The 25,946-nt window shown below is 42.6% G+C and overlaps 1 protein-coding gene across 2 annotated transcripts in view; it reads right to left on the minus strand.

The window, feature by feature from the left end:
* The window catches only part of SHANK2 (SH3 and multiple ankyrin repeat domains 2), a 638,838-nt gene that overhangs the window by 464,530 nt on the left and 148,362 nt on the right, over positions 1-25,946 (minus strand). The gene's annotated exons all lie outside the window — the stretch shown is intronic.

A 25,946-nucleotide genomic window follows, 5' to 3' on the forward strand; every position in this document is an offset into this window, starting at 1 on the left:
GATGCACAGACTGGAGGAGAATAGTGAAGGGAAAGGACCTCTACCATGCAGCTACTGAGAAAAAGGCTGGGGGGAGGCATGATATCTCCCTCAACAGCTGCATAAGGTCCCTCCCTGAGGGAAGGGAGCATGTGCTTCTGTTATACCCAGAGTAGGAGGTATTTCCCTTTCTCACGTACAACCCAATTTATTTGTGTTGATTCCCTGGGTAATGGACTACTCTTGAAGGGGAGAGATTTGGAACCGACCTGCCAGAGGACCAAGGCATGAGAGGAGGCAGCTGCTGCCCCAAGATGGAGAACACTACCACGCCATCCCTGGCTCTGAAGAAGTGCCAGATGGTGAGCTGACCTCCTTCACAGCCTCCTGTGGTAGGCTGAGAACTTTAGACAATAGTAGGGTGGTAGGCTGCAGCCCAAGGAGGGCAGCCTTAAGGTACTCCTGGATGTCAGACCTTTGTGTCACCCTCACAGAGCTCTGGGCCTGAGTCTAGTGGAGTGGGAGAGCCCAGGCTTCCCTACGAAAGCCCCCCACTCCACCCCGCATGTCAAAGGGTCTAAGCCCTGACCACCAAGCAACACTCCCCCTGAGCAAAGATCATCACACTCCCTAATTGGGGAAAAGCAGGGCTGTTCTCCTGATGACATCCATTGAGCCTCCATGCAGTGAAGTTCAGGAATGCCAGATTTGGGCATTGGATCAGTCCTTGGTTCTGCGACAGTAGCTCTGGAAGCAGAGGTAGTGTCCTCGGCTGGAATACTGACAGATTCAACAGATCTGTGAATCAGAACTGTCTGGGCCATGCTGCAGCTATAATGATTAGTTTGGCTGAGTTTTGTTTAAGTTTGTGGAACACTCTGTGAATTAATGGGGCTGTAAGCTAAATTTACATCAGACTTCCTGACCACAGAGCCAGAAATGCATTCATTATGGACGGCAGACTTCTCCCACTTGAGTAGAATCTCTGACATTTGTGGTTGATACGCCACTCATGATTTGGGAGAAAGTGCCTGCTGAGATTGTCTGCTAGTCCAGTCCAGTCTATATAAGTGTATTGGCACTAGGTATATTTGATGGTTGCAATACTAATTCCAGAATCTGACAGTCTCCTGGCAAAGAGGAGAGGAATTGGTCCTATCCTGCTTGTTGATATAAAATATCTAGTTGTGTTGTCAATCATGATTTGGATGGACTGTCCGGATATTAAATAAAAGGACTTGTAGAATTGTGGTATATTTTCCCGCTGTAAGATGCAGGGACTTCCTCTATTACTCTGAGAGAAGCATGAGGACTTCTTGACATTATAGACCTCATAAAAAGGGACAGGGAAGAGGAGTCGGGAATAAGCACTGTAGAAAATTGGATGGAATAATCATGTATAATCATATCCATGGTCTATTGGTTGATGATGATAAGGGACCATGCGGGCCTGAAACGAGCTAAGCAATTCCCAAATTGGAGGTTGTTGATTTCCAGAGTCACTGGATATAGGACATATATTTCAACTGTCCCATCAAAATTAAATGTTTCTGGGACAGTGAAGACTTGGAGGTTTGACGTGTAGTGGAAGTGCTGTAATTTTCTGGGTTGTTCTGAAAACTTCTGGTGATAGATGTATGGCTGAATAAAGGGGTATTGCTGTTTCATTTGCTTCCTCTTAGGGCTGGTGTGTAGAGTCTGAGGGAATGCAAGGTGGCTCGTGAGTCCTTCAGTTTGTGGAGGTCCTTGTCGGTTTTAGAGCTGAATAATTCAACTTCTTCAAAGGGCAGATCTTCTGCCGTGGTTTGTATTTCTCTGGGGAAGCCCAATCTCTGAAGCCATGAGGCCCAGCACATAACGTTAGCCATTGCTATTGATCTGGCAGCCATATCTGGCACATTCAAAGCTGTTTGGAGACTTGTCCTGGCTATAAGCTGACCCTCAGGAACCAGTGGTGTGAAGTCCTTCCGAGTGTCATTGAAAAACTGCTGGCCTTTGCTGACAGTCTTCCCGTGTATGCAAAGGTCATATCTAGTCAGTATGGCCTGATAATAGGCTACGTGGAACTGTAGGCTTGCAGAGGAACAGGTTTTTCAGCCAAATAAATATAGTCTCTTTGACTCATTGTCTGTCAGTGTGGACCTAAACTGTCTTTTCTGTCATTCACCACAACTACAAGGGATGATGGGGTCATGGTGCATATAAAAGAATTTTGCTTCCTTAGAAGGCACTCGCTCTCTTTTATCTGTCCTGAGAGATGTAGGCTGTGTCAAGGCAGGTGTCTGCCATGTGGTTATGGTCTGATTCCATGATGTCCTTGTTAAACGGGAGGATACAGGAGCATGCAGCACAGACACAGGAAAATGTTGTGAACTGCTAAGTGATATCCATTACCTGATCTCCTCTTATGTAAAAAAACAGACAAACTGATTTCAGTGGTACAGATGGGAAGCAGTTTTCCTTCCTAATTTCTCTTCAGTTGATGCAAGACAAAAAAGTATTTACTAGGTACTACTGGACTCTCATGCAACTTCAGAAACCTTTTATGTTAATATGTTTATTTATTAAATAAAAACAAAAATAGATCTGGGGCTCAATTCCTTTAGGAAATATATTCTTTTGTAACATCTTAGTGAAATATGACAATTTGACAGCTACAATACTAGGCACAAAGGCACAAATTGCACTTAGGATTTTTCAATTAAGCTTAAGGACATAGGAATAAATACAGGGAAAGCTTAAATCTCTTTCTAAATCAGTTTGTAAGCTCAGTGCAAATATTATAGCTATATAGCTTAAAAATATATACCAGGGAACTTTTAGATTCGGTATTTTACTATTCACTTTCAGAAATCAAAGGGTGTAATCATAAGGTATAGCATTTTGTAAATGTACTTATTGCATTTGTGACTTGGCTTTTAGCTTGCAACATTGTAAAATACAGATTTAGGATGTAAATTGCTAAAGAAAAGTGGTGTAGAATACACTGAAAATGTTTAGTTTTCTAGTGCCTCTGTTACATATTCTCATAGCATCGTTCATTGGCATTGTTATAAGATACATATGATTCAAATAGATTTACATATATTTCCCTTGAAAATGTATGCACGGAAAGCAACTCCAAGACTTTCTATACAAAGTAATCAATTGTTGAGTCAAGGTCTAACACATCTAACTAGAAAAATACGGGCAAAGGGAAACCTGTAGCGTTATAATATTTTGTATACATCACTTGTGCATTACCATTTTGTGGTTCACGTTGAAAACCTATGTTTCCTGGTCCAGGATGTCAGAATCCCAATGAGGTTTTTTTTTTCTAAAATATATTATTGATTTAAAAGAAATTGAAGTTTTTGCAAATTATTTCAGGTATGCCACCATTTGTAAGTTTTAACAAAACTCATCAGAACAAGAAGTATCTAGAGTTTCACTACTTTGCCATTCCATTTTTCTCTTCTATACAGCAGTTGATAGATATTTACATTAAATACAGCAATAACCCTAATGTATGTTTAATTTCTGCTCCAGGGCAGTTAAAGAGCTGGCAGTTTTTGCAGAACCACTTTACCAGTAATGTTACTAAAGAGCATAACTAGAAAATTCTACTTAGCATTTTCAGTATCAAACAGCTTGTATGATCAGGAAAAAAATCTAATTATATAAAGTAATACAAACAAAATATATATTTGAAAAGCATTTAACTTTATACTAATATTCCTATCACCCAGCAGATGGCAAATTATAAATGACCATTGTCCCTTTTGATCTCTTCTAGAAGCATACTTTAAAAAAAAAAAAAGTCTTTTTTTTTTTTACTTCTACTTTTCTATCTCTGTTCTCTGCTCTGCCTTGCTCCATTGGATTGTGGGGATACATTTACCTTTTGGATGCTATCTGCTTAGATCAAAATTTCATCTTCGTTTCTTGGTAATAGAGGGCATAATAATGATATCTTCCTTTAAATAGTCCTTTTAAGATAATTTCTTCACCACTGAAAATTTCTTCTCAAAAAGCATACTGCTGCTGTTCCCAAATTTGCCAGCACATGTTAGCATACTGTGTACAAAAATCTCTTAGCAACAATACCTTAGTGTCTAACATTTTCCTTCTTCCAGCTATGATTCATGGTGCCATCTGTAGCCAGATATTGACAGGCAGTAATCCTAAAATAGCCATTATACATTTGTTCAACGACTAGTTTTAGCATCTGCAAGTATAAATTATGGGAAATGGCCAATATTTCTTTGAGGCTCTTCACCATTCTCTTGATTATTATAATATTGTTTCGATAAAGGTCTGCCTTGCTCACTTTGCATTTCAATGAAGATCAGTGTACTTTTATTTCTTTATATTGCAGTAGCACCCAAAAGCCCATTATGCTACATGCTATCCAAACACATAAGACATTGAGTTTAATGTATATAAGTACCAAATTCTGGCTCCTTTACCCACGCTCAGCAGCGATTTGCTCTATAAGCTGTCTCAGAAATCATTTTTTTAAAAGTGCAACACGCTTGAAATAATAAAAACGTAGGACCAAGCCCTACTGAAGTCCCCTACAGGGGACTATTTGCATGAGTAAGAAAAAGAGAATTTAGCCCTAAAGTTGAATTATGTACACAATACTGACATACATAATTATGTTTGGAGGGAGTATCTCAGTTTGCTCTGCTCTAGGTAGGGGAAGCAGGGTTTAGTCCTTAGTAGTATGCAACTTTAGCACCATTGTGGCCAAGATGCAGTTTCCGAAAAATGTGCGAAAAGTTCTTTATGGACCTGCAGTAATATCCACAGAATCCCAGAAATAACTAATTCCTTGAGAGTCCTGGCCTCAGCCAGGTGATTACCGCCTTCACCTTCTCTGGGTCCATAGCTATACCATATACAGACACTATGTGTCCCACATACTGCACAGATGTCTGGCAGAAGATGCACTTGTCTAAGAATAACTTGAGGCCAGCATCTTCCAAACGATCCAGGACTTTGCACTGCCGAGTCTTATTTTCTTCTAACGTGCGCCCGAACACCACTATGTCATCCAGATACACCAGACACTCTAACAGGTACATATCCCCTACCACCCACTCCATGAATCGCTGAAACATGGCCAGAGCCCCAGACACTCCCTGGGGCATATGATTAAGTTGGTAAAACCCCAAGGGGCAGATGAACACTGTCTTCTCCCATTCCTCTGGGACTTCATAGTATCCACTGTGGAGATCAAGGACAGAACTGAAGTTCAGGCTATCCATGGCATCATCCACCCAGGGCATTGTGTATTGGTCGGGGAACATCTGCAGGTTCAGGGTGCGATAGTTTTCCCATATGTGCACCTTGCCACTTCTCTTTTGTACTAAAATGATCGGTGATGCATAGGGGTTCCTGGATTCCCCAATGATACCTGCTTGAGCCAGTTCCTGTAGGTGCTGCCTCACATCTTCGATATCAACGGGGGTTACTTGTCTCGAAAAGGCCGACCATCCTGCATTCAGATATAGTGCTGCACATCATGAGTACACCCAACATCCCACTTGTGCACAGAGAAAAGAGCCTTCTTTTTCACTAACTTCTCACACAGGCGGTCCTTCCACTCAGCAGGAATGGGGGAATCCCCAAACTGGAAACCATCCCTCCCAAAAGGTCTAGCCTTGATCCGTTGAGATGGGAGGCCCCTTACTCGCTGGTATGCGGCTTTACATAAAAAGTGCATTGGCAGCTCCTGCAGATAGTTGTTCCGGACAATCTCATGGCACTTCCAGAAATTGGCGCGGAACAGGTTTGCATTTGTCCCAATGATTAAAGGTGAATACTCTCTTCCCTCTGGATCTGGGCAGACCAGCGCCACTGTTTCTATTTCCTCAGTTACCCCTGCAATGTCCTTTAAAACTGGACATTCAACAGGATATATTTGTGATAAGGGCAGGAGTCACAGATGGACGGCGGGTAGAGACCCTCTTTGGGGAGGCTACCTCCCGCCTCTACCCCCCACACCCACCCCACGGCCGGGGCCCTTACACCACCTGCCCCTCCCCACCGCCCCCAAGGCCAAAACCACAAGCCCGCCCCCGCCCTAACCAGAGGGGCCCCGGGATGGCCGAAGCCCCAAGTGCCGTCCCCCACGCCCAGAGGTGCCCCGGGCCAGCTGCCTCCCCTCCCTGGACCCAACCCATCCGGGGAAAACGTGTGTTAGAAGACACTTTTGATATGCCCCATGCAGATTCCGGGGCAGCTGAGGAGGCAGTATCTACATGGGGCATAATGAAGCAAAAACTTCACCACCATGGGGGTCCGGCGGCTGCAGCAGCACCAAGGGAGGCAGCGCCTCCCCTCCCTATTATACCCGCCGCCCACGAATCACAGCCAATTCCCCAGACTGTCAGGCCGGACAGGGGATGCAAGGGTAAACACTGCAGGTGTTCTCCGTAGTAAGATACATAAAGTATGGTGACTTGTGAGCCGCAGTCCAGCAATGCCTCACACAACTGTCCTTCTATACAAACAGGTACTACACCCTGGGGTCCCACCAGCCCATCTGGGTAACCTCTGCTCGTGGTTCTTGTTGGGGAGCCTTGAAATTTCAGGGTCTTGGGTTGCTCCTTCCCCAAGCCCCCCTTGGCATTTCTCTGAAGCTCTCTAATAGTTTGCTGCAATCTCTGAGATACCCTTACATGGTCTGTTTTGTTTTGGCAGTCAACGGCAAAGTGCCCATCTCTCCCACAGTTGTAAAAGAAACCTCGCAGGCTATCACCCCTCCTGCTACTTTCCCCTCTTGCAGAGGGCACAGTATGTCCCTGAGCCTTCAACATTGCCACTTCTCAGGTCAAATCTCTCAGCACCACTGCCACTGATGGGGCCTCTTCTGTCTCTCCAAGCACTGTGGTAGTGTAACTCCCTGTCTTCTTTGGCTGCACCACTGTGTCCACTTGCAACAATTGCTCATTCTCTTCCTGTATCTTTTGAGATCGTGGAATGGGGGTGGGGTTTGGGCCCGCTCCCTCAGCTGCAGTTGCCACAACATCAACCCGTCTTGTCGAGTGCCCCCAAGGATCTGGTCCAACCTAGCAGAATCAATGCACTTGGTGACGATTCCTTCCTTCTGCACTACCTGCTATAGCAAATCCTCTAGCCTCCTGATGAAATCTGACACCGTTCATGCGGCTCCTGATAGGCATGGCAGAAATAATACAGGTCTTCACGGCTATCAATAGCGCCATAGACACTTTCAGGAGTGGCTAAATAGTCTTGCACCATTGCAGCTGGTTGGGAGCCTTTCAGGGCTCGGACAATCTGCATGGCAGCTCCCCTCAGACTCTCGAGCACACATTTCCACTTCTCAGCATCAGAGCATTCCCACTTTTAGACAAGGGGCATCGCAAAATCCATAATCATCCTCCCGAGAGGGTCTGGGTGACACCCCGGAAAAGAACGTAACCGCTTGTATGGTGCACTTTCATATGCCGGCTTCAATGCATCTTTGAGGATGTTCCCCCGCTCTTTGGCCCACTCCACCAGGCTGGGTGCTGCAGGTGTTGAAGCCCCTCCTAATGCCAAAATTAATTCCTCTTGTGTCCGCTTCTCATCCACCATCCATTTCTGCGCTAATGAATCCACTTCAAGCGACACAGGCACACTAGTTGGGGACCACTCTCGCCCCAGAATTGTCTAGAAGTCACCTCCTACTTGCACCTCTTTGGGCACCTTATCCAGATTTGCTTTCTTGGAGTGAGTACATAGTGACACCATGCTCTTCACTTTGTGGCTGTAAATACAGGTATGGACCTTCACTCTCCCCAGGCTCTCCTCAATTTCATTTGTTTCCATCGCTTCCGGGAACCCTGCCACCTGCACAGCCTTGGTTACTGAGATTCATGCCTCTCAGACAGGTCTTCTAGTAATCCCCTCTCCATTTATTTATTTATTTATTTATTTGCTGTGAAGAAAGTCACTCAGGTGTTTCTTTGCTCTGTGAAGGAGCACCCACGGTGTACAATGTAGGTGTGCATGTGTGTACTGCTACTGCAAGTCCCATACAGGTCACCAAGTGTAGCTTTAGCACCATCGTGGCCAAGATGGAGTCCGCTCTGTAGGCAGCTCCAGCCAAGAGAAGGCGCATGCAGGAATGCAGCAGGGAAAGTCTCTTCCACCCCAGGGGCACCAGTTCCAAAGTGAACACACACACCAGAAGAGTCCAATGAATATAGGAAAGGGAAATATTTATTTATAGAGGGATGAGTGGAGAAAAAACAACAGGAGAAATAAAGGGAGCAGTAAAACAGGGTTGCATTCAACACAAGGCACAAAAAAACAAGTGGCTGGGCAGACACGGAACAATGTGTCTGCACACAGAGTTCAGGAGTCCTGGGCAAAGTTCCAGTCCAGTGGTGAGTCTTGGGTAATCCTGGTCATCTTTGGTGCCAGTGAACTTTCCCCAACAGACCCCTCCAGTGCCCTCTTCTGCCATTCTCGGCAAAGCCACACAGAGCGACAACCTCCCCACTTAACTAGCTAACAGCCTCGCTCCTTATTCCAAATGCAAAGTCACGAGCCACAAGCCACAGTACTCACAGCCCCATACGGCTCCAGGAAGAAGTGATACTGGGTCCAGCTCCAGTTTGTCCTTCTTGGTTGATTCCTCCCTGGCACAGTGCTCCTCCTGCCGCCTGTCCTGGGGTGTCCCCGATCAGCTGCTCTGTCCCTCCTAGGCTTCAGGTAGGTTCTTGAATGCTTCACACTGTGAGGGCCTACTTGCTGCAGCCCGTCTGCAGCTCCAGACACACATACCCTGTCGCTCTCCCTCTCTCTCTTCCCCCCTCATCCCAAGAGCACTTCCTCCTTCTGGAACAATCAGGACTTCCCCATCATGAAAAGGGTGTTATAAGTACAAAATATGACTAACTAGTAACTGCATCTCTAAAATTTATCTTACAGAGTTAAATAATAAAAAGCAGCAGTATATGGCATGAATTACTTAAAGCAGCAAATCAACATTGTGGGCCTGATCCAAAGCTCACTGATGTCAATGAGAATCATTCATTGACTACAATGGACTTTGAATCAGACACTGTGTGGTGAATTCATTACAGCATTCTAAGATAGATAATAGATGGGGAAGTTAAGAGGCATAGTCAAGGGAGAAATTGGGTAAGTCACTGGGTGAGAAGGGCAGGAGTCAGAGGTCATAAAATCCACAAAGTGTGTTTTATTTTCATCAGTAAAATAACTTGTGGAAAATAGGATGGTAGTAAGTCACAGGTATGGGAGTGCATGGAACACAAGGGCAAAACAACATCAGTAAGAGGGCAAGCAGGTTGACCTACCCAGCTTGCAGAGATCAGAAAGCAGTTCCCACATACATCATGATCACAGGGAGACTAACCCAGCAGAGAGCAGAAAGAGAACACGAAATTCATAGTTGAAATAATGGTCTTGGATGGGCTGCAGAGACATACTGCATTCTACCCATGAATTGGGGGATAAATTATATCCATCCCACCCCCAGTGACATCTCTGCACAAAACCCATTTATTGAGTTTTAGGGCAGAAGAAAAGAGGATCTCTTCTACAGTGAAAATATATCATATCTATAGCAAAAACATTATTAAACATAACAATTACATGTCACATAGAGAATCTGCTTCCTAACTGACAGTGCTATAGTGTCAAAATAGATTAATATTAATTAGGGCTGTCATGCAATTAAAAAAAATTAACCACAATTAATTGCGCGATTAAAAAAATTAATTGTGCTGTTAAACAATAATAGAATACCATTTATTTAAATATTTTTGGATATTTTCTACATTTTCAAATATAGTGATTTCAGTTACAACACATAATACAAAGTGTACAGTGCTCACTTTATATTTATTTTTATTACAAATATTTGCTCTGTAAAAAAACTAAAAGAAATATTTTTTCAATTCACCTAATACAAGTACTGCAGTGCAATCTCTTTACCGGGCCGCCCAGAGGATTCCAGGGGCCTGAAGCAAAGCAATTTTGAGGGCCCCATCCATAAAAAAAAGTTGCAATACTCTAGTAACATGTATTTGGAAATGTAAAAAATAACCAGTGAAATACATTCAAAAATTAATTTTTAATAATTTGAAAATACACTAAATACATTCTCGTGGGGGCCCCTGCGGGGCCCGGGGCAAATTGCCCCACTCTCCCCCTCCCCTCAAGGGTGGCCCTGTCTCTTTATCATGAAAGTTGATGTAGAATTATGTACAAAAATAACTGCATTCAAAAATAAAACAATGTAAAACTAGAGACTACAATTCCACTCAGTCCTACAGGCAAAAAGTTTCGTTACAATTTGCAGGAGATAATGCTGCCCGCTTCTTGTTTACAATTTCACCTGACAGTGAGAATAGTTCGTGTGGCACTGCTGTAGCCGACATTGCAAGATATTTATGTGCCAGGTGCACTAAAGATTCATATGACCCTTCATGCTTCAACCACCATTCCAGAGGACATGCATCCATGCTGATGACAGGTGCTGCTCGATAATGATCCAAAGCAGTGCGGACTGACGCATGTTCATTTTCATCATCTGAATAAGATGCCACCATCAGAAGTCTGATTTTCTTTTTTGGTGGTTCAGGTACTGTAGTTTCTGCATCAGACTGTTGCTCTTTTAAGACTTCTGAAAGCATGCTCCACACCTTGTCCCTCTCAGATTTTGGACAGCACTTCAGATTCTTAAACCGAATTCTTAAACCTGGGTCGAGTGCTGTAGCTATCTTTAGAAATCTCACATTGGTACCTTCTTTGCATTTTGTGAAATCTGCTGTGAAAGTGTTCTTAAAACAAACATAGAATCATAGAAGTGTAGGACTGGAAGGGACCTCAGTAGGTCATCTAATCCAGTCCCCTGCACTCAAGGCAGAATTAACTAATAACTAGACCATCCCTGACAGGTGTTCGTCATTGGAGGTTTTTAAGAACAAGTTAGACAGAGATTCTACAACCTCCCTAGGCAATTTGTTCCAGTGCTTCACCACCCTGACAAGTAGGAAGCTTTTCCTAATGTCCAATCTGAACTGCCTTTGCTGCAATTAGAGCCCATTGCTTCATGTCCTATCATCAGACGGTAACGATATGATATTTTCACTCTCCTCCTTGTAACAACTCTTTATGTACTTGAAAACTGTTATCATGTCCCGCCTGCCCCCTTCTCTTCTCCAAACTAAACAAACCCATTTTTTTTAATCGTTCCTGCTATGTCATGTTTTCTAAACCTTTAATCATTTTTGTTGCGCTCCTCTGCACTTTCTCCAATTTGTCCACCTCTTTCCTAATGTGTGGCACCCAGAATTGGACACAGTATTACAGTTGAGGGCTAATCAGTGCAGAGTAAACTGGAAGAATTACTTTTCGTGTCTTGCTTACAACACTCCTGCTGATATATCCCAGAATGATATTTGCTTTTTTTGCAACAGTGTTACACTGTTGACTCATACTTAGTTTGTAACAAACTATAACCCCCAGATCCTTTTCTGCAGTACTCCTTCTTAGGCAGTCATATCCCATTTTGTACATGTGCAATTGATTGTTCCTTCCTAAGTGGAGTACTTTGCATTTTCCCTTATTGAATTTCATCCTATTTACTTCAGACCATTTCTCCAGTATGTCTAAATCATTTTGAATTTTAATCTTACCCTCAAAACACTTGCAACCCCTCCCAGCTTGGTCATGTGCTGGGTCATCATCTGAGAAATATATGGCAGAATGCAGTTAAAACAGAACAGGAGACATACAGTTCTCCCCTAAGGAGTTCAGTCACAAATTAAATTAACACGTTATTTTTTTAACGAGCGTCATCAGCATGCAAGCATGTCCTCTGGAATGGTGGCTGAAGCATGAAGGGGCATATGAATGTTTAGCATATCTGGCACTTAAAATACCTTGCAACGCCAGCTACAAAAGTGCCAGGTGTATGCCCGTTCTCACTTTCAGGTGACACTGTAAATAAGAAGGAGGCAGCAGTATCTCCTGTAAATGTAAACAAACTTGTTTGTCTTAACGATTGGCTGAACAAGAAGTAGGACTGAGTGGATTTGTAGGCTCTAAAGTTTTAAACTGTTTTGTTTTTGAGTGCAGTTATGTAACAAACAAAATCTACAATTGTAAGTTGCACTTTCACAATAAAGAGATTGCACTACAGTACTTGTATAAGGTGAATTGAAAAATTCTATTTCTTTTGTTTATCATTTTTACAATGCAAATATTTGTAATCAAAAATAATATAAAGCACTGTACACTTTGTATTCTGCGTTGCAATAGAAATAAATATATATGAAAATATAGAAAAACATCCAAAAATATTTACTAAATTTCAATTGGTATTCTATTGTTTAACTGTGCAATTAAACGTGATAAATTTTTTTAATTGCAATTACCTTTTTTAAATTAATTGCATGAGTTAACTGCGATTAATTGACAACCCTAATATTAATAAATATATTTAAATGAAATAAATTAGAATATATAAAGAGCTAGAAGGTAATGGGAGTATTATTGCTCAAAACACACAGTAACATAAGGTATGATGGAGCAATTCTAGCCCCAGTGAAGTCAATGAAAATTTTACCATTGATTTCACTGGAACTAGAACTTTACCCCGAATAGGTATTTTTTCAACATATTTTACAGAATATATCGCTATTAAAATTTGATTCCTGTATATTCAGCATACCACGCATTTAAGATATATTAACAAATGGTGCAGGCCAAGCATAATACACCATTTTATATATTTTCATTGCTGAAATGCTGTTCGTATTGACAGCAGATTTTCCTGCAACCCTGGAAATCTGTGAAGGGCTCTTGGTATCCAAGCAGCAGTACTGGGATTGACTAGCATAGTGGGTGTAAGTGAAAGTTAGGAGAAGGCTACTGTATTATATGACCACATTTTATTTGTTTGTTAGATGTTTGCACCCTGCAGTGTTTTCTTAGTGGGGCTTTGCCATACCCATTTTCCAGAGGCCTTAATGTTGTTTAAAAAGAAAAATTTGTTGTATTTTACACTGTTCCTTCGTGAAAACCCACAACTTATGTTCTGAAAACATATTTAATTTTTTTTAAAGCTAATGTTAAAAAATTATATAACACATAGGTTGAGAAAAGAATGTCTGTACATATGGCTATAGTGCTTAGATTATCCACAAATACAAAGTAATAAGATACATATAGTGCATAATCAACAGTAACACAAATTTAGGTGAGTAAATTTAAGGATAGAGTTTAGATATTAGCATCCGAGTATTCAGGTACATCACTCATGAAAAGTTATACAGGGAGTTGGTTGTAGAAAGCAAATATGGGAATGAGCATAGATTGTCCCTCAGTAATTGAGCATTTAGGGCAGATTTCCAAATGGACAAATACAATCCATGAGGAAAGTATTTCAGTTACTTTCCCCACTGCGTTTCCATTATTCTCATAAATAAACCATGACTGAATACTGTCTCAAGATTAAACTGAGCCTGCATGGAAGAATATAAAAAATGTAAGCCTTTTTCTCACAACATGCAAATAAATCATCTCACTCACTGGGCTCTAAAATACAAACTTCCCTTATATGACAAGAGGACCTTCTGTGATGTAAAAAGCACCTTGCCAGCAATTATTAAACAAAAAACCATGGACAAATAGATTAAAGTCAACATGAAACAAGAAAGGAGGCCAAAAAAATAAAATTGGGTGGGGGGGTTATTAGGGACAACAAGCCAAATTCATCCCTGGCAGGACTCCACTGATTTATATAGAGTAGTTTTTAGTTGAGAATCAGGATTTCTTGTTAGGCTTACCTACTTTATATCAAATTGTACTTAAGCCTCTTCCTTCCCTCACTCCAAGCATGTAAAAACCTAATGTCTTTCACTCGATAAAGACAAGAACTTGCACTTGTGTTTTTTTGCTAGCTTACAAATGCCACCTAGCGAAGAATTCACAAGCCAGATGCATTTCTGAAATCCCTTCGTTTTGTTTTAATAATTAATATGAGAAAGGAAGAGCAAATTCTGTAATATGTACATTTAGAATTATAGTCTCATTCCACGGCAACATCCAGTACAAACTGGAAAGATCTATCAACAGCTAGTTATTACATAATCCTTATTACTGCTAGATGGTTGAGCAGTAATTTTAAGGGAGGATTAATTGAAACTAGATAATGCCTGGTTGCAACATCAGATGAAACACATAAGAGACAGAGCCAATAATAAAATAGATTTGACTTAATTTTCCTATTTTTCCCTTCCTGTGAATGCTATGCTAAATCGGAACACCATGAAATGCAATTTGATTCAGCAGAATTGTAGAAAAATCTAAGAATGATTCAGAGTTTCTGCTACATTACACTTACTCTGAAATTATTCTAGGCATTTAAATGTGGAGCAATCACAGCCAAGCAAACCTGGGAGTTACAGTGGGGTTAATGCACAAGACTTTTGCCCCTAAACCCAAGTTTAAACCCCAGAAAGGTCAGAAGTGGTTATATTTTCACAAATAGGCCCTTTTGCCAATGTTTTTTGGACCAAATGCTTACAATTGCTATTAATTGCTGTCTTCTATCTCAGCAGTTTTCAACCAGGGATCCGTAACCCCCTGGGGGTCCATAAGCAGGTTTCAGGGGTCCTGCCAAGCAGGGCTGCTCTTAGACTTTATGGGGCCCAGGACAGAAAACCCAAGCCTGAGCCTGAACCCTGCCATGCTAGGATGAAGCAAAAGCCTGAGAAACTTGGCTTTACAGTTTACTTGGCCACCCTGTGGCGTAGGGCACTGGGGAACTGCCCCGCTTGCTACCCCTTAATAGCAGCCCAAACTTTATATGCCGAAAAACAGTTGTTGTGGCACAGGTGGGCCGTGAAGTTTTTATAGCATATTTGGGGGGGCCTCAGAAAGAAAAAGGTTCAGATGTACTGTGTTTTCAAGGGATCCTGATTCTGCAAACACTTACTACAGAATATAGTGTTTAGTACATGTGTAGCCACATAGTTTGAAAAGTTCTTCGAGATACCTTAGAATTAAAGGTTTCAGAGTAGCAGCCGTGTTAGTCTGTATCCGCAAAAAGAACAGGAGTACTTGTGGCACCTAAATGCACCATACTAACAAGATACTTATTAATTATTATTATTATATACATTTAGTGGATTCAGCCCATCCCAAACATTTGTTACTTTGCCAAAGTTTAACCATTTAGTGGAAAAAATTGTATATGATCATGTAATTAAAGATTGTATCATAATGGATATGCACAAGGGAATCAAATTAAAACTGTACAGGCACACTTAATGTGTGTCCCTATGGGTGCTCCACTCCAGGTGAATGTGAAGCAGTACCCACTATGGCTGATGGGACTTGGAGTTGTGACAGTGAGTACTGTAGACAGTACTGTATGGCCTACTATGGTGTCTGCCATGGTATCTTGCATGATAGCATAGTGTCTGATAAATGTGTGTTCAGATGACCACATGGCCGCCTTACAGATATCAGGAATGAGTACGTTATGGAGGAAGGCAACAGATGTTGACATAGCTCGAGTAGAATGAGTTCTAATGCCTTCGGGCAGTTGAGCATTCTGAATGCGCTAACTGGATCTGATGCAGTCAGCGATCCACTTGGAAAAGTGTTGCTTAGAGATGGCCGCACCCTTCGATCTCTCGGTAGTGGAGACAAATAGTCGCGAGGACTTACGAAATGGTTTAGTCCTGTCTAAATAGAAGGCAATTGCTCGTCTGACGTCGAGGGTATGCAGAATGCCGCATGCGGAGTCTCATGAGGTTTGGAATAGAATGTAGGTAAGTATATTGGTTGGTTAAGGTGGAAGGTGGACACCACCTTAGGGAGAAATTTAGGGTGTGGTCGCAGGGTAACTTTGTCTTTAGAAAAGGTTGTTTAGGGAGGGCATCAGGGCACTCATTTCCCCTACTCTCCTTGTGATGTCATAGCAACCAAGAAATCTACCTTCATGGATGTGTGAAGAAGAGATGAGTAGCTAAGGGCTCAAATGGAAGTTTCATAAGACCGTGAAGAACGAGATTGAGATTCCATGCAGCTGCCAATGGATAAATCTCAGGGTAGAAATTTTGTAAACGCGTGAGAAAGTGTTTTATGATGGGGAGAGCAGAGTGAATAGCCGTTTAACAAATCATGGAAGGTGGTGAGGGCAGCAAGGTGTACTCTGATGGAGCTGAGTGAGAGTCCATCCTGTTCTAGTTTCAAAAGGTAGTCTAGGATGTGAGAAAGGGTCACTGGATGGGGTGTTAAGTGTTTATGTGAGCACCACAGGGAGAAATACAGCCCTTGTGTGCTTCCATGGCACCAAGAGCTGTTCTACTACGTCCCCCCGTATGGCACTACCCGGTACAACAGATCCTGCTTGATTATATAGTATGGCCCTGTGCCTTTGGTTTTCCCTTCTACTGGCACGCCATTTACCTCTACTACCTCCTCCCTCACGTTTGCATATAGTGGGTCATCGGCTTGGTCCTGCCCAAAACATTCGCGTATGGGACCAATCTGGCCTGATTCTATTGACTTGGGTTCCCCTCCTTCTTCTGGGGTGCTTCTGCTCGTGCTGGGGGGCCGTCTCTGGGTCTCCATGAGCCTTCCTCCCAACCAGGGCAGTTTTCTGGTTTGCTGCCAAGATCCTGGTTCCTAATCTTTTGTCTGCTCTCCTTTCCCGTCTGGATTTCCGGGACTTCCCAATGGGTGAAAATAACTCTGGGGAAAACCCAGCAAAAATTGTGGTAGGATCATCCATGGGCACCTCACATTCTGCTCGGGGTTTATTTCCCTTCCCTAACTCAATGGAGGGGAGTAGGCTCTCGAACCCAGGAAAGTCCCTGCCAATTAAGACTGGGTAGGGGAGCTTGGGGACCACCCCTGCAGTCATCTTGGTAGTACTTCCCTGGATCTCAATCCGGATTGGAATTGTGGGGTAGAAATTTACTGTGCCATGGACACATGTCACTCCAGTGCTCTTGGCCCGGCTCAGTTGGTCTTGCCCCACTAATTTCCCTGAGACCAATGTGACAGCACTCCCAGAGTCCACCAAAGCTATGGTCTGGATGCCATTCATCTTTACTGGCCTGGTGTACTCATGTTGGGCCATCGCAACCCCCACCAGGCTGATTAGGCCACATTGTTCCCCGGGATCCCCCAGATTACATTGCATGGGCTCCCCCCTGTTGGGGCACTGGGCTGCTATATGCCCCAACTCCCCACACTCATAACAGCGATATCTCATTCCGGAGGTTGCCCTCTGTCTTAGGCCCTCTGACTCGCTTCCTCAACTCTCTCCCCCTGGACCTCCAGGTCCCTTTGGGGCCTCAGGCCGCTCCTTGGTGCCTGTTCTTCCAGCTATGGCTTTCCTGGAGTTCTCGATGATCCGGGGCCTTGGGGTTGGGACTGGTTTCCTAAAATGCCGTGTTTCACCTCCCGGGGTTTCTAACAGTTCACGGGCTGCCAGTTGTCTCTTTACAAAGGTGACTAGTTCGTCATAGGTGGAGGGGTCATTCTGGCCTACCCAGGCTCAGAGGCCCAAGGGTAGTCCCCTCGTATAGTGGTCCAGTACCAGGAGCTCCATCATTTTCTCTGAGCTGAGAGCCTCCGGGTGTAACCACTTCCGGGCTAGGTGGATTAGGTCAAATAGTTGTGATCACGGTGTCTTGTCTTCACAGTACTGCCATTCATGGAACCTCCGGGCTCTCAAGGCCGTTGTTACCCTTGCCCTGGCTAGGATCTCCGCCTTCAGTCGGGGGTAATCTGCTGCCTCCTCTGTGGTCATATCATAGTAGGCCTTCTGGGCCTCCCCGCACAAAAATGGGGCAAGGATCCCTGACCACTGGTCTCGGGGCCAGGCCTCCCTCAGAGCTGTCCTCTCAAAAGCCAGAAGGTACGCCTCCACATCATCCTCCCGGGTCATTTTCTGCAGACAGTAGCTGGCCTGTATGGTCCGTGTCCCATCATACCCGTGGCTCAGCTCCGTAAGAACCTTCACTTGGTTCACTAGTTCCTGCAGCATGGCCCATGGGTGGCCTGGGTCATCAGCAGGTGATTGGTCTCTTGCTGCAGCCGCATGGCCTCCTGTTGGGCAGCTGCCTGGACCCGGGTAGCCTCCTGCTGGGCGGCAGTGGCTTGCACCAGTGCTTTGACCAGATCCTTCATCTTGAGGCAGGGTGGTTGTGACCCACTCTGGATTATGTTCACGGCGCAGAGATCCCATTCCTGACACCACGTGTGACAAGATGGTCAATATAGTATGGTGGGTCCTGCGCTTTTCTTGGTGGGGGGGCTAAAATACCACCTCTTACCCCTGCTCTTGGGGCACCGATGGCCCCACTAGCGGCCCAGGAAAGTGGTAAAGGAGGGAAGCGGGGGAGGGGTCTGAGTTTGCTCCTCACTCTGAGTCCCAGCCCCTCTCAACCCCTGCAGGTTCTCACCTTCTTCCCCCTTGGGTGGGGTACCTTCAGTCCTTAAATGCTGGGGGAGGGAATGTCCCTCCCCTGCTGGAGTAGGGTCTCCCTTACTCCGGTTTTCTGTTCCTCCAAGTCTCACAGCACACCTCCAAGCTCCAATCCTCTCTCCTTCCTCCTTCCCCCTGACTGCCTGAAGCAGGGGGTTTTATTAAAAAAAAAAATTAATGGAGATATCCCATCTCCTAGAACTGGAAGGGACCTTGAAAGGTCATTGAGTCTTCACTAGCAGGACCAAGTACTGATTTTGCCCCAGATCCCCAAGTGGCCCCCTCAAGGATTGAACTCACAACGCCGGGTTTAGCAGGCCAACGCTCAAACCACTGAGCTATCCCTCCCCCCTATTTCTAACAGGGCCTTAATTGATTACAGGTGCTCCAATTAACCTGTAGCAACCTCCCTAGTCTACAGAGAACCACGCCTTAATTAACCTAGGGTTTATATACTTCCCTTCTACCACTTCCCACTGCTCCCTGGCCCTCCTGTATCACACACCCCACAGGCCATCCTCTACACCTATTTTTAAATCTTTTACTAACACAGCATATACTTCACTATGCTATAGCCATACATTCTCTGTCATCAATTTCTCTCCCTCTCCCCACCCCTCCCCCAAAAAAGTTGTACTTCCTGACTTACTGGCTTTGCTTCCTTATGATCTTTACGGGCCAATACTTTTAAGTTAAAATATCCAAATCTCTCTCTTGTCTAGGTGTTACTTCCTAATTCCGTTCCTTCTTAATCCAAGTGTAACTAATAGTAACAAATTCTGCACATACACATCAATTCTATTGTACAGGTGTGTGGAGAGGGAGAAAAATATCAGATTCCATGAGGAAGGTCTGCACCCACTGTGCACCAGGAAGCTGTACTGCACTGGGATTCTCCGCACCCTAACACACTGAGGAGTGTTTTGAGGTATTTTGGAAGGGGGTGAGGATTAGGGAGTGGCTAGTGAATCAAAAAACTATGCAAACCCCAAAGAAGAGGAGGAACAAGAACCATTGGGGCTACAACCCCTGTATGTGTAGTAGTAGCTGCACACTATCAATGCTGCTGCTCCATGACCTCAGCAGGAAAGGTTACTTCCTGTATTCTCCCCATTACATCCAGCTGTATAGTACACTAAGATTTGATCCTTGCTGATGATACTTTATGCTTATGTCATGAAAACATTTAACTATTGTCCTGTCAACACTGTAAATTCAAGCATGGCAGGGAACCTGCTTACAACACAGTTGTCCCCTAACTCAGTCACCAACATTGTTCCAATTTCTAGCGTTAAATGGACCTCAGTGTTTCATGAGCTTTTTTTGTGTGGCTCTTCTATATTCTGAGGTACAATTTCAATTGTCAGATGTTTTCCCCACTATAATAGACTCCACTTGGGCTCTTTAAATATAAATGTGGTGTTGGCGGTGGGGTGTGTGTGTGTGTGTGTGTGTGTTTCTTTGAAAATGATTTATGGGAAGCTGCCCTCCGTTTTGGCAAAGCAGGCTGAAAGCTTGAAAAGAATGTTATTCCAGTCTGTGGATTTTCTGCATAGCTGGGTAATCAGTGGAAACCCTTTGTCAAGTAATTAACACATACAAGAAACGATGTTTTGTTTTAATGTGACATGCCAAATTTCAAATATTAGTGGGCTACTTTGTATTAAAGTAAGTCTGTCATAGGTTTAGGACCTGATCCAAAGCCCATTCAAATCTTTCCTTTAACTCCAATGAACTTTGGATTAGGTTTCCCCAGGCTATGTCCTGTGCCATGTTATTTGGCTGGATGAAGAGGAAGAGGTGTGGAAGGCAAATCCTTGCAACAATTATCTACTCTCAAAGCTATAAAAGCACACACAGAAAATCTGATGGCAAGAAGGTATAATGTGTATCCATAGAAACTGCAAAGCAAGCAAAATTAATTCTGTTCTTCCATCTTTAACGCTCCTGTAATTGTACCTAGTTCTTTGAAATATCTGAAATAGGTCTGTGATGTTACATACACATACACTAGAGAGTCAATTCCTAAGGGCAATATTCTTCCTAACGGTGGACTTTCTTGAATTTGTAACTATTTTAAAATCAGATTATTAGTATTACTTCATCAGTGTTAATATCTTATTTTCTCAGTACAAAAACCCAGTCAAACATTCCAGTACAAATGCATGACAGTCACAATCTGCCCTATGTTTACAAAGTAGACTGCTGAACTGCTAAAATTTATTTTCTCAATCACAAATTGTGTGTTTAAACTAATACAAGATACAATTCTTACACCTTTATTCTCATGTAAATGTGTAATACAAACTCTCCATATCTCATGCAACTTTTTTAAGCCTCAATACCTTGACTACCTGGCTTGTTTGTGGGAATAAAATGTCAGAATCAGATTGCAAATATAGAACAGAGGTACATTGGATTGTAAACTCTTCTGGTCAGGAACTGTAGACATCTGTAAATATTGTCATGGATACGCTGGAATGTTCAGGGACAAATTTTCCACACAGGTGCTTTAGGAAAAGAGTTACACCTCAGGGATGGGAATGTCAAAAACTTGGCTAGATCACACTCCCTTGTCAAGTTAATTAACACGCTCCATTAGTATTGCAATTACATAATCTACAAAGAGAGGAAGCACCTCTATTTTACATGTGTAAAGGTATATCTTAAGGGAATGGACAGATGTTCATAATTTAAAATTGGCCTTATCACATTTTCATGCTTTCAAAAATAAATCAGAGAAAGAAGACTTTTTGTGGGTAAGACTACCCCCTAAAAAAAAAAAAAAAAAAAAAACCCTACTATCACTCAACGAGACAATTTACAGAATTCAAAATGTCCAAAAAAGCTTAGCAAAATAAAGGTTAGGCTTAGGGAAGCCTTTAAAGCAAACTGTCCATGTTGGATAATCAGAGAGGATATACATAAGGTTAAAGTTATATCCTCACTTTAATGCAGTTTCAAACTCCCATTAATGCTAAGGGGGGTTAGGCATGTCCAGTCCACCTCAGAGGGGTATTGTATAGATAATTCATTTATTTTTGTGAAGCACTTGGATACTATAATGATAAGCACCATACAAAAGCCCATTCAGAAATTAATAATTGTCTTCACATCACTATTTGAATGGGGGGGGGAGGAAGTAAATAAGGCCTGGGGCCACATACTGAGCCACACGGAGAAAACAAAATATTGAATATGTGCTCACTATGGGAGTAATGTCCATCCTGCCTTCTGAATTCTTCCTCCATGATGTCTGGGCTCTAGTAGGGAAGTTGAAAGCACAGGAGAGACAGCCTCCCTGCTCTCAGTTCTGGTACCTGAACCCTTCTGAGCAAGAGAAGCTAGGAGCAAAAATTTCAGAAAGTCTAACTTTACCCCTGTAGCTCTCGACTGAGGCATGCACCGTTACTGTGTGGGGATGGTGCATGCACAGTCTGATCAGCACTAGGAGCTGTGAGAGGCTCAAGCATGCTCAGTGATGATGGAATTTTCTGAGATTTTAGAAGCTAAAATCAAAAATGTCTCTACTGAGCATGTGCAAACTGTTTTTTTCCCTCCGAAGGCCTACATAACTTCCCCAAATTATGAAAATGTTCACAATGATGGGAAAAGGCACGTACCTGCCACAAAGGCCACTCCTCTGCCAAACTTCAAGTCCCTGTCCAGGGCATGGGGGCACTAGAGCTTTTTTAACATGGGCAAAACATATTTTTCCCTAGCTCCACGTTCCGAAATGACTCGATCATTTTGGCTGAAGGTTTCCAAAAACTTAATCATGGGGCAGAAATCTGGCATGGAAAAAAATTCAGTACAAACAGTTGAATTTTGGCAAAGTTATAAGTAATTAAAAATAGGGTAGTATAATGAGAAGTATCGGGCAACTTTAATAATAGGCAGTGTTACCAGCCACTGCTGACACTACTATTTCTGCTGAAGTTTGTACAGTACAAGCAAATTAAGTACTCATGTTGACCCATGTTGCACCCTCAAAGACAGCTCTGCCCTTTGTGTTGGACCTAGAATGCATCCCCAAGATAGTTCTTACGTATATTTAAATAGTGGGATTTTATACATACTGGCAAGTTTTAAAGTTCTACATGTTCTTACCCTTATGGGTGTTTTTCCACTTAATACTGTATTGGATTTGCTTATGTAATACGAGCCATAGGAAAACATATGCAATATTTATATAGGGTTATTATCCATTTAAAAAAATTGAGATTGTTGTCTGACAAGATGCACATCTGCCAACTTCAAATTGCACCACAGAACTTCAAAACATTGATGCTCCTGAACTACTAGATTAATATTGTAATATGTGGAAATAAATCTAACAGCATAAAATGTGTGGAGGTGGGGTGGGGTGGGGAATCAGGTGTGTGGTGGATGATTGATCATGGCAGGATACTGTAGATTCTCTAAAAGATCTTGCATAAAACTGGTGGAAATAACAGATTAATCTCATAACACAGAAAGAAGGATGCTGCAATATTCAAAGAGTCGCTCTACGGGTTCTCGCTCATGCTCACATGGGAGCAGCACTGCAGCTGCTTATCAGGCCTTCCTACAGTCCCATGGTCCCTCTCGTCCCTACTGATTCTAGCCACAGTTGAAGACAACACCACTTATCCCCTCTTCCATTCAGCCACTGGAGCAGGAAGACCACCCCAACTGCCTCTTTTCGCCAAAAATCAGGCAGAAGAGAGATGATTCTACCTCTTTTTATCTACAATCAACAAGAGAGAATGTAATCCTAAAACAGCAATTATGTGAGATAACAGAAAGGCAACTAAGGATCTAGTCCTGCAAATTCTTACTCAGATTAAGGAGGCAGCTTCCATGAGTAAAGTTTACGTCCAGGAGTAAAGGTCTGCAGGCTCGAGTCCCCAAAAACTGAGGAATGTTTCTTTTGTTCTCTGTTTTTGATTTTAATGTGAAGCTAAAGTTGTAGCCCAGATAGGAATGAAATCACATCATGACACTCTTATAGGCAGCACACAAGTCGGCACCCAAAATACAACTTTGTTTCTCAATTTTTATTAAAAAATAAATAAATGAAGTTTAGACAGACTTTGAAAACCAGCCACAAAATTCAGGAAGTGTTTAGATACTTTAAGGAAAAGGTCAGTCTTCAAATTGGACATTTTGAAGGTAGCTATTCCTCGAGAAAGACTAATTTCTTTTGACTTTATGAAAATATAAATAAGCTATAACTGAGATGATATGTTTGAAAATAGCTAACGAGCATGTGCAGTAGCTATAGTGCACATTATTATGGACATACAAGAGACTTCAGTGTTCAGTTCTGCTGATTACATGAATAAACATTGTTAGTATGCAAAATCCTATTAACTCAAGGCGATTTAGCATAATTTTGTAACAGTTCCATTTGTGTTGTCTGATCGACTGGGTCAACAAAATAAAGACAGATGGCACTGAATTAATTCTAATGCTTCTTTATTGCAATGCTGACATTACAGTTTCCTCTGCTGTATTCACAGCAACTACAGCTTCCCCAGTTTAACATTCTCCACAACTAAAAATGATACCATCTAGTGAAATACGTTAATATCTACACTGGACATAGTACCATGACACTGTATTCATTTAAGGTATGTCTATACTCCAATTAAACACCCGCGGCTGTCCCATGTCAACTGACTCAGACTCGGGCTAGGTGGCTGTTTAATTATGGTGTAGGCATTCGGGCTCAGGCTGGACCTGAGCTCTGGGACCTTCCCCACTCACAGGAGAGAGTGATGAGCCTGAACCACCTACACCACAATTAAACAGCCCCTTAGCCTGAGCCCTGAGAGCCCAAGTCAGCTGACATGGGCCAGCTGCACATTTTTAATTGCAATGCAGACTTACCCATACAGAACAAGCAGCTTTATAAAGGATAAGGTGCTCCAGTCCAGGTAGAGTAAAATTAATTGAATGCATTAGTCCTCATCGCCTTAGGAAAAGGGACCCCCCCAAAAAATAAAAACCCCAACCCATGCAAATAATATAAATGACTGCATAGCATACATAGGGATTGTTGTCCCACAATAATGGGGTATGGGTCACTAGCCAGCTATGCAGCAGCACTTCTGAGGTTTCCAGCTCCCACTTGCTAACCTGCTGTGCCTGTGCTTCCAGCATGGTTTGGCTCATCTGACCCTTCCAATCATTAGGAACCTGACAACCACCAATAGTAGATTTTACACAGATGTATGCATTTGCCTATTTGTCCTTTTCCTAGTTTTCTGATAAGGACACAAAGAGACAGACTACTGCTGTGATTAATATAAAAGGAGAAAAAACAAACAAAGGATGTCCAACCTTTCACGCCTCATTTATATCATGTTTACTCACACCACAAGAAAGAAAACTGATTCTCAAAGGAAATAAAGTAATGAAAAAATCTAACATCTCTTACAGAGACAGACCACTGGCACATACCCTGCCTCTTAAGAGAGAATTTATGTTTCCAATTTTGTTACTTCCATCTGTTTTTTTAATCCATCACTGGATGGGTAGTCGGAATCATTATGTTGGCCTCCCATGCTGTCTTACTTGAAACCATTAAGTTGAAGTGCTTAACAGCACCTAGTAACTTGTGCATTTGTCTCACGTTGCATTATGCCATGTCATACTGGGTGGTGATCTATTACAAGTGTGAACCTGGTATCTAAGAGATCATATCTTAATGCACTATGTCTCAAAGCAGGGGACATGTTTCCAAGCTTGAGAATGAACTGGCCGGAGTTGCATACAGAGTTCTTAGCTGTTCTCCAGAGTCTCAGCTTTCATGTTAAAAAAAAAAAAGTTAGTCTCAAGCAATTATGGTGGTTTGGAAAACCTTCAGTGTGAAGCAAGTGTAACCAATGCAGCAGGCATCTGCCTGAGTTTTCAGAGAACCTTTAATGTTAGCTCAGAGGTATGATTGGCTCCATTCATGTTCATTGGAGCTAACTCAAATGCCAATTATGATACATTTAAACATCAACATGACTTAACTACTCCACTATTCAAAGCATGTAAGAAAGGACAGGAAGTATTATATTATGAGCTCTATTCCAGTGTTGTCTGAAGTGGCCTGAGGGCATGGTATAAAAGATATATGAATTAAAATAAGGAAGCCTTTAATACCACATTGCAGAGTTGAAAAGGGGTGCAATTGCTTTCATTTTCCTGAAAGGGGGCTCACTTTGGGAAATACTACTACCTTAAGCATTACTACCTTAATGCTTCCAGCTCCTACTTCACAATAAGACATTTTTCAATCATACTGTACCATTGCTTTCGATACAACTTTCTACTTATAGAATTGAACATTCTTCTCTTTCCCTCTCTTGGTACTTGACAGCTCTCAATCCTGTCTCTGACACATTAGTTTGCATTATGAATGGTTCATTAAAGTCCAGACTAATTAACACAGATTCTGAAAAAGGGGTCTTCTTCGGGATATCTAAAGGTCCCTGACATTCCCTTGGCCAGATTA

The sequence above is a fragment of the Malaclemys terrapin genome, chromosome 4 (assembly GCF_027887155.1).
Source record: "Malaclemys terrapin pileata isolate rMalTer1 chromosome 4, rMalTer1.hap1, whole genome shotgun sequence".
Lineage (NCBI taxonomy): Eukaryota > Metazoa > Chordata > Testudines > Emydidae > Malaclemys > Malaclemys terrapin.